The following is a 10,955-nucleotide window of genomic DNA, read 5'->3' on the forward strand; positions in this document are numbered from 1 at the left end:
GACATCCTAGGTCCCAGAATTGTATAAAACAAACATTTTTTGCTGAAACCAGCCACTCCATAGTAGTCTCTTGTAGCAGGCTGTGGAACTTTTGACATGGATCATAAAAAGTGGTGTAGTCTCTGTCTTCTTTTCTGAAACACTTGCACTGCAATCCTTATGCCTTTCCTTAGGAGGCTAGAGACCTGAGGTGACCATACTGCAGGAAAGACAAGCCAAACAGAGAAGGCACATGTGAAAACTCGAAATGTCAGTTCTGGACTTTGAATTCTCTTGCAGGGGCCAGACATAAGTGTGAAGGAGTTTTCATATGATATCAGCTCCCTGTTTTTAGGATATTTTCAGTCTTGGAGTCAGCTGATGCTTCAGTTATTGTACCCAAATTTCTTACCCACAGAATTTGCCAACATAATAAATACTTGAATTTTTAATTTTTTTTTTGTTATTTTGAGACAGGGTTTTTCTGTGTAGCCCAGGCTTGTCTTGAATTTATGATCTGCATGACTCCACCTCCTGAATGCTGGAATTACAGATGTGCACCACCACACCTGGCATAAATACTTATTTTAAGCTTCAAAGTTTTGTCTCAAGTTTTCACTTACTAGTCACTGGAACCTGTTATATCTCCCAGCCTATCCTACCTTTAAGATCACAACCAAAGATGAATAAGAAAGACTTTCATGTGAATGCAGTATTGCACAAAACATCTGAACATAACATGCACTTAATAAAAGTCAATTGTTATTCTTTTTACTTATGATAGCACAATAAATAAAAAATCCTTTACTTCTCAATATTAAAAGATTCATAGTTTTAAAGCTATTTTCTTAGAATGATATCAAGAATAAGAAAGGTCTACTCAAACTGGGTGTAGTGGCTCAAGGCTGTAATTCTAACCATTTGGGAGGTGGAGATTAGGAAGATAAGCCCAGGCAAACAAAGTTTGGGAGATTCCATCTCAACTAATAGCTGGGTGTGATAGTATGCACCTATCATCCCAGCTGTGTTGGAGGATGAGATAAGGAAGATTGTGGTTCTATACTAGCTTGGGCAAAAAAGATCACAAGGCCCCATCTCAACAGAAAAAGCTGGACATGGTAGCAGGTGCCTTTCATCCTAGGTATGGTGGGAAGCATAAAATAGGAGGATTATGACCGACGCTGGCCTGGCAAAATGTGAAACCCTTCCTCAAAAGTAACCAGAGCAAAAGGGGTTAGAGGTGTGCAAAGTCTTGACTTCAAATCCCAGTATCTCAAAAAAAAAAAAAAGAAGAAGAAGAAAAGAAAAAAGAATGACAGAAAGGCTTACCAGCCAATCTGTACTGTTCTATGCTTTGCCAAAATTTTTGATTATTGGAATGTCAGCATGGAGCACCACTCATGACATGTGGTCTGCTCTATGACTAAGGATTGGTACTTCTACTGTACACAGTCTGTCAAATGCAGATAATGTGTCTGGGAGAAAACTGCAGGACTTCATCCAAAAAAAAATTATAGGAAAACCTCATTAGATAAGAACTCAAAATGTCAAAAGTAAAGGAAACACTTGAACAGCATCTGTTCCCACCCACTACTTGTAACTCACATTTAGTCTGAAGAATCATAAACCCATGGGGAGACCAAGTGGCCATGGTGAGAGTTTCTCATGTTGAGACCTGGTGGCAGAAACACACACGCACCAATGGGGCTTATCCAGAAAAGAAATTCATGCTGGGTGACTGACTCACACCTATACTCATAGCTACTCAGGAGGCAGAGATCAGGTGGATAGTGGTTCAAGGCCAGCCCTGGCAAAAAATAAAACCCTATCTCAAAACTACTCAATACTGGTGGAGTGGTTCAAGTGGTAGAGTGCCTGCCTAGAAAGTGTGAGAAGTGTGAGGCACTGAGTTCCATCTCCAGTACTGCAAAAAAGAAAGAAAGAAAGAAAGAAAAGAAGGAAGGAAGGAAGGAAGAAAATCACATTGCTTTGGCAATTAATTTGCTCCTGGTAAATTGCAAACAAATAGAAATTTTGCAGTTGTTAAATATAGCAGAAGGCAGAAAATCATATTAGCTCAAGAAATATTTTATTCTATAAAAACAAAGAATTTTTGCAGCTTTTATATATTATAGCCTGAATTCCAGTGCCATTTACATGGTCATGCGTTGTCTCGGCACTTCTCCTAATCCTGGAAGAGTTCTTTCTATAATCTTCATGGTGATATGCTGATCCTATATCAACCAGGCTTCAATTGTCTCTATTCAAGAGACCAGGCAGGGAAAATATTCATATTGGCCCATTTTGGACCTAGAACCCAGTTGTGTATCACTAAATTAGATACAAAATTGCTACTGGGACCACAATGATGACTGTATAAGAGGTCTTTCAGTATAAGGCAAGGGGCAAGGCAAATGGCTTCATGCGTGTCCATGAGAAGAAGGAAGAATGAATTTACTGACTGTTGAGTAGAGAGACCTTGTCAGTACCAAGCCTGGGGAACAGAGCCAACCCAGTGAGTGGAGCAGAGGTGAGGGATGCAGAGAGAATCTGGACACCATTTAAGTTCTCATTTTCTTATTTCTTGAGGCCAAAGAGATTCCTAGACTCTGCCTCCATGAGATATCACATTAGGTTTATAATATATCCTTCCTTCACTTGTTAGAGCTAGGAAAAATATATTTACATATCTTGCTCCAAAAGAACTGAAACTTATGGCATCCATTTTTAACATTTCTTCTTCATATTCTCATCTTCAGAGGAAAAGTCTTTCCTAGATTCCTGAGCTGGATGTTCTCTTTCCTCTTGCTAAGTATTTGCGCACATTGTTCTCTGTTTTCTCTCTTCTTCCCTCTCCTGTTCTCACTTGTTTTATTCATGCCCTTACTGTGTATCTCAGGTTTGAAATCTCTTATTTGGAAGCTATTCTGAACATTTCATATTAGGGACTTCATTTCACATGGAGGGACTGAACTCCCTTCAGTGGTCCAACATTCTAGTACATATTTTATCACACTGTGTATTTCATTAGTGTCCCTGTGTCTTCTAGTACACTGTAAGTTCTTTTTTAATTTCAGTGGCACTGGTATTTGAACTCAGGGCTTTGTGCTTGCTAGGCAGGTGTTCTACCACTTGAGCCATATCCCTAGCCCTTTTGGCTTTAGTTAGTTTTGGGATCGGGTCTCACATTTTTGCCTGGGGTGGTTTGGACCATGATCCTCCTATTTTCACTTCTCGTGTAGGTGGGACTGCAGGTGCACACTACCACACTCTTAGATGGAAAATCTGAGAAATTTTTGCAAAAGCCATTCAAGAACTGCAATCCTCCCAATCTATGCCTCCTAAGTAGAGGGAACTGCAGACATGAACCAAGGACCTTGGCTGACTACAAGTTCTTTAAGATATGGGGATCTAGGCTCTTAGTCATCATCTTATTTCCATTTCCTACAACATTGTCTGGTGCATGCAGTTATTCGGTAGCAATCTCTCAAGAAAATGCATAAATTAATTTAAAACAGGGCATATATTCTAAACTAACAATATATGTCATGTTGGCTATCAGGATCATGTTTAGAATAAAAACTATAAAGCAAAATATGTTATTTTTTAATCTGTATGGGTTATGTTTCTGTATTTTTTAAGCTTGATTTTCCTTTTCTAATTATAGGGTCAAGCTTTTAAAAATGTTCTGGATCTGTCTTTATTGAAATGTTTCTCGTATTTGAGTCCTTTTTCTTTTCCCTCTGGTCTGGACAAAACAATTATTTTATCCTATTCCTTCATCTTATTCTTTGGACCAGTATTGACACATTAGCCATCATCAGAATGTCTATGAACCTTCCTTTTCCAGTTAAGTTCATGTGCACAGTGAGAATGACTTTCTGAAGGAAATGGCTTAATCAATCAATATGGCTTACATCATAAGAAATTCATGTAAAGACAGCCCAGAGGGAATATAATATTTTTAAGTAGGTAAGACCCTGTATTTCTCAAATCAAATCAAATACTTACACATCCTTTTTCCATAGGGTCCATTCTACCTATACATAATTATCAAGTATAATGCATATATTTGTATAAAGAGATAATCAGTTATCCTTAGATTTTTATGCATGTAAGAATTAGTACCTTGTAGATAATCAAGCACAAGAATATGCAACATAAATATTTATGAGGGCAATAAATAATATGTACTAAATCATCTTCCCATTCTGATTCTATTCACTTTGGTGAATTGTCCTTTCTTCCTAATACCCTTTACTAGATGCAAAACTCATTGAAATATGGGGTTGGAAAGAGACAGCCAATACACTGAGCTGGAGAGGTGAATAGTTATAAAACTCTTACTTTCAGAATAGGCTATATTCTTCAATCTTTTTACTAAGCTCTGAGAATTTTTTGGTGGATTTCAAGGTTACCTTTGTTACACTTTATTCATATCCTTTTGCATCACTTTGCCATTTCAAGTTATAATTTCATTTTCTGTTTATGTCCTCTATAGACTTGTTATATACTCAAAAATCTGGTCTTTGTTGTTTTGATTTTGTATATCCAGTACCTGGTACTCTTTATGTACTCAATAATAAAGCTTCATGATAAAATAAATGAAATTCACTAAGCATATTATTATTAATATAGTTGCTTTAATGATATGTAAGGAAAGCATAGAGATCAAATGATCTTTATTATTTGCCCTTTACTTGTATCCTTCTGAAGATGCCATGGGATATTAACAAGGGTTTTGGTGTACATTATCTAGGAAGGAATGAGTAAGCATATTTCACTTGTTTATATTAAGGAATAAAAGCCAATATTGTGATTTTCTCATATATCTCCACCTCTGAGCATATACTTATGGCTGTAGTTTTATTTCATTCTTTTGAGTCTCCCAGAGACCACTATTCACAATTGTGCATATGTGAAAATATTTTAATTAAGAATGGTACATCTGCAAGATTCAAAAGTATCAGACCCTTATGGCAGGCTGAAATTTCAAATTCTTGAGCTTGTTCTCTTATTTAACCATTTTCTATTCACTAGTGTTTATATTTGTATTTTACCATATTCATGTTAAATTCCATGAGTTTTTCTATATCTTTTATGTATAGTGGTTTTAATTTGAATTACTAAATAAATTGGCTGCTATAAATTCTTGATTATGTCTTGCAGGCTTGTTTGTTCACCTACCTGTTTGTTCACTCACTCCTTAAGCATCATTAAATATTTTTTTTCTAGCAGTCATTGGTGGTAAAGATATAAAGACCAAGAAGGCAGTCAAGATAAAAAGCAGACATAAAAAAGTAAATAAATGCACTGCAATGTTTAAAAATAATTTTTAGGAGTACTTTTAAGTTTTTTTAAAAAACTTTTATCTCCGAGTGGCCTGTTCTGGGTGGTATGTCCATTCAGAACCAATGGACTGAGTCCATATGACAGCGAGTGAAAAGTCTCTCACTGGGCTAAGTGGGATTATGAATCAAACCACATCAATTAACCCTGGCCCTTGGTAGTGTCGATGTTGTGTAAAATGGCAAGTTTCATGAGTAAGAAATAAATACTATTAAGTGGGCATGAGTAAAAATATGTATTTTCCTAGTATAGATTTTCATAATAATATGCCTAAGGAACAGTAGGGTTGCAAGTAAAGAGCTATTATTTCTACATTTTAGATGGTAAATTCGGGGAAACATAAACAAAGTGCCCTAGAGGTCAAACCCTTCAAGTGATGAATATATGTCAGCTAGATGGGAAACACTCAGGTTAGATGCTCCAAGCAGATGGAGAAGCTGGACCAAAGACTAAAGAGTGAAAGAGCCTCATGAGTTAAGGGGATAATATGTGGCTCTGTGGGATTGGAACATAGCTAGAATCTATGGATAAGAGAAAAATAATTAAGGGAGTTAAAGATGAGTTCAAATTGGAGAGTAGTTAGCGGCAAGAGAATGGATTTGTTCTACAGATTAGCTAGCTTCATTTTTTTTGTTATTATTTAGTTCCCTCTTCCCATTTTTGGACACATTTGGTGAGTTTTATCATATATTTATATTTTACTTCTATCGTCTTCACATATTAGTACCCTTTCCTTTAGCTCTCTCCTTCCTTAGATAGTTTCAAAACATTAAAGAACATTTCCTGCAATTAAAAATTGACCAAGTATGTGGTCCAGTAGATAAAATATATAAGAAACTGGCTTGCCTTGGCTTTCTGTTGTTGGAAAAAGAAAGATAGCTCAAGAGGCAGAAATTGTCTAACTTGGTCTTACCACATCATCCCGTTATTTTTTTTTTTGTCATTTTTACATTTACTCACATGTGTATACATTGTTTGGGCCACTTTCCCTCCCCATCCCCTGCTTCTAGGCAGAACCTGTTCTGCCCTCTTGTTCTACAATTCTGTTGAAGAGAAAACATAAGAGATAATAAGAAAGATACAGTGTTTTGCTAGTTTGAGATAAAGATAGCTATACAAGAGATTCCTAGCATTGCTTCCATGTGCATGTGTACTGCAGCCTACATTAGCTCATTTCTACCAAACCTCCTCACCACTCCCTAGTCCCCTTCCCATAGTGGCCTCTGCCAGTTTAAGATTACTATATTCGCTCCTTCACAGTAAGCACATCAACCATATTCAAATTTTAGGTTTCCTTCCCTTTCCCTATTCCTTCCGTGCATGTTCTCCCATTAGTATGTGATCCATGTCCAATAATATTACTGCATTTGTTTTAGGTCTATAATCCGCATATGAGGGAGAACATGTGATTTTTGTCCTTCGGAGCCTGGCTAACTTCACTTAAGATGATGTTCTCCAATTCCATCCATTTACTTGTGAATGACAAAATTTCATTCTTCTTTGTGGCTGAATAAAATTCCACTGTGTATAAATGCCACATTTTCTTAATCCATTCATTGATAGTGGGGCATCTTAGCTATTGTGAATTGTGCTGCAATAAACATGGGTGTGCAGGTGTTTTTGTAATAACTTGAGTCTCATTACTTAGGGTATATCCCTAGGAGTGGTATTGCTGGATCATATGGCAGATCTATGTTTAGTTTTTTTTAAGGAGCCTCCACATTGTTTTCCAAAGTAGTTGTACTAGCTTACATTTCCACCGGCAGTGTGTAAGGGTTCCTTTTCCCCCACATCCTTGCCAACATTTGTTGGTGGTAGTGTTCTTGATGCTAGCTATACTAACAGGAGTGAGGTGGAATCTTACTGTGGTTTTGATTTACATTTCCTTTATGGTCAGGGATGGTGAGCATTTTTTCATGTGTTTTTTGGCCATTTGGACTTGTTTCTTGAAAAAGTTCTGTTTAGTTCAGTTGCCCACTTCTTTATTGGTTCATTGATTTTGGGGAAGTTTAGTTTGTTGAGCTCCCTGTATATTGTACTTATTAGTCCTTTGTCTAATGTATAGCTACATCCTTTGTCTGATGTATAGCTAGTAAATATTTTCTCCTATTCTGTGGGTGGTCTCTTCAATTTAGAGACCATTTCTTTTTTGTGCAGAAGTTTTTTAATTTCATGTAGTCCCATTTGTCATCCTTTCTCTCAGTTGCTGGGCTGCTAGAGCTACTGAGGAAGTCCTTGCCTGTACCTGTTGTTTCCAGAGTATTCCTTGCTCTTTCCTGTCCTAACTGCAAGATTTTGGGTCTCATATTAAGTTCTTTAATCCACTTTGATTTGATACTAGTACAAGGTGACAGGCATGGATCTAGTTTCAGTTTTCTGCAGGCAGATATCCACTTTTCCCAGCAACATTTGTTGAACAGGCTGCCTTTTCTCCATCATATGTTTTTAGCATCTTTGTCAAAAATAAGGGGGGTACAGCTGTGTGGATTCATATCCAGGTCCTCTGTTTTGTTCCACTGGCCTTCATGTCTGTTTTTGTGCCACTACCATGCTGTTTTTATTGCTCTGTAGTATAGTTTGAAGTTGGGTATTGTTATACCTCCAGCGTTGCTCTTTTTGCTCAGTATTGCCTTAGCTATTCACTGTCTTTTATGTTTCCAAATGAAATTTAGGGTAGATTTTTCAATCTCTGTGGTGAATGTTATTGTAATTTTGATGGGAATTGTGTTGAACATGTGGATTGCTTACCTCATCACATTCTATTGGATACTTTGAGAACTACTACTGTATGCAATTGTTGGTAGTCAAGAGGCTGATAACATTGAATTTTTGGAAGAGGACTCAAACTGCAGGGTTGACAGTATTGAGACTCAAAATAAGGAGCTCAAGTTAGGAGATTAAAACATTTTATTAGCATATATTAGTTGTACATGGGTGATTCATTTTGACATTTTCTCATATTCTTACCATGTGTCTTGGTTAGGTTCACCCCCACCATCTCTCTCCTTATCCCTCTCCCCCTTACTTAAAACAATTCCAACAGACTTCATTATTCTATGTCAAATAAGTATGTAAAGTTTATATAGTGCATTGACACTTTTCATAGCCCAGTTAAATGAAAACTAAGGGTTTTAAAAGATGAGATTGAGAAAAAAAGACCTTTGCAACATAGTACCTTGGAAATAACAATTACCAAGAATTCAAAGACCTCAGGTCATAATGATACACAGAGCAATAAGGATGAGTCTCAAACACATGTTTATCAAAAGATGTTGGAGACAAATGTATATGCTGCATTGTTTCATGTATATGAAATTTTAAAAGTGATAGACTGATATCTGTGGAGAGAAAACAAATCAGTGATTTGCAGAGCTATAGGTGGTGATGATAGAAGGTAGTGGGAGAATTGACTGCAAAGGGGTTCAAGGAAGCTCTTTGAATTGATTTAAATAATGTAAATATTGATTGTGATTTCATGAATATATGAAATTTTCAATTATCAAATTATGTAATTCAAATGAGTAAATTGTACTGTTATAAATTATACTTCAATAAAGCTGGTTTTTTAAAAAATCCTCACTTCAGACTTGGGTCTATACTAAATAACTAGTGGCTAGTAGATCCTGCATACTGTTTGAGTCTCCTTTTCTGTAGAAAATTATTTTCTGCATCATGAAAACAATAAATAAATCTTGCTGACCTGTCTCTTAAATTTGCTTGGATGGTATGGCCAAATAGATTATATATGCCAAAGTATATTTTTAAATGCATGTTATTAGACTTTGTTTTATTAAAAGTTTGGAAAATGAGAGTTGGAAGTTACATTAGAGATCAAGTAGAATAATGAATTACTTAGCAAAAATTTACTGCCATTTTCAATTTTCTATAGCACAGTATGGATATCTTATTGTAATATAACATGGATGATTTTGATCAGATTTCAATATACCTATAGAGCAAAAGGAAAGGAGTTTGGACATAACTTTAGAAACTTTACAAGTTTCAAAATAATGGGTGAACAAGTAGAATAGGACCTCAGCAGGCCATGTTTTTATGTTCCTTGAAAAGTAAAAGTGATATAGGAAACAAAGCAAAACAAATACAAACCTATTAATTCTACTATTATGTAATGTTTGCTTTGTGTCTAGAAAGGTATTTTCACTGTCTGAGAAAAGCATTACAAAGTGCCACTAGTAAAATTTCCATAATCCATGTGGTAACCTTCAGTTTTTACAGTCTCAAAATTTCATTTTAAAAGCTATCAAGAAGCAATATATTTTGTACCAACAGATTCCCATAAAGTGAGTTTAAGCATGATGAAGCAAGAACATCAGTATTATCATTTATTCTGAGATATATAACCATAGCAACAAAACAGTAGGTGAACATTATCAGGGTGCTTCCTCTCAAACACAATTAGAATATCACTTGGTGGGCATGGAAATAGAAAAAGTGACATCAGAGGAATTGGAAGTATAATGGTATGAAGCTAAAATCTGTATGATAATGGGTGGTTTATGCAATGTGGAGGAATCTGGAACTTTTCTAGTCCTTTGACTAAGGCTCCTCTCTTCTGGCCAGTGGTTCAGTGGAGACAACAGTCTTGCCTCATGGTTGTTTTAATTGTTTCTCCAGACTTGTCTTCCAGACTTTAACAAGACTACTCCCTTGCCCCTTGTAATTCACATAGATTCTTTCTATATAATGGCTAATATATTCAATTAAATTACTTGAACATGAATGTCCTAAATTAATATATATTGGACCTTACAGATATTTCTTTCTTGCCTTCTTTGAGGTCAGTCTTATTTCTGACACTTCAAGTTAATTTTTAAAAAATGATAGCAGGTGCAGGTTCTTTAAAGCAATTTTGTCATATATTTTTGTACCCCTGAATGCCAGACTCTAGAGTAGCTTTCTAATCACATAATTAATAGAGAATTGTTGATTAATTGGTTTACCAGCATGACTCAAAGTAAATTCCCTCCTTCTCAGTCCAAATTAGTATCTACATGGTTAGTGTGTAGTAAATTTTAGTACAGTGAATATATATGTATATGTATATATGCTTAGTTAGTTAACTAGTTAGTTATTTTGTTTTTCAGCCTCCTCAAGTGGAGTGTATATGTGCATGTATGTGTGTGTGCATACACATTTTCTTGATGGACATTTGTTTTTAGTCAATCCTAGTGATGTACTGGAAAATTATTTTATTCTATTCCCCAATAGAGTAAAATATTCATTTTTTGTATCAGTTAACACTCTGTGTAGGCATGAGAAAGGCAGAAAGGAAATAATATGCTAAAATATATTGGAAGGTCTTGAGGGCAATTGTAACTGAACTTCTATGTTATTACTTCCAGAACTTTGTCATAGTATAGCTACTGAAGTGGTTACTGCCTTATCTGATCTGAAAGCCTGGGAGTCAGGGAGCTGTCACTTTAGTTCCTGATTTCAGAATCATCCCAGCTTTGCTAAATTCTGGAGGTCAAGTTCAGAGGTCAATTTCAGGGCTAAAATCCTAACACCTCAGCTGTAGGCATGTCAACAATAAGTCATCACCCCAACTATTAACCTTAGTAGCTCATCCTTGCAGTTGAGTTTCACTGGAGCAAAATGGATGTCCT

This window comes from Castor canadensis, chromosome 7 (genome assembly GCF_047511655.1).
Source record: "Castor canadensis chromosome 7, mCasCan1.hap1v2, whole genome shotgun sequence".
Taxonomy (NCBI): Eukaryota; Metazoa; Chordata; class Mammalia; order Rodentia; family Castoridae; genus Castor; species Castor canadensis.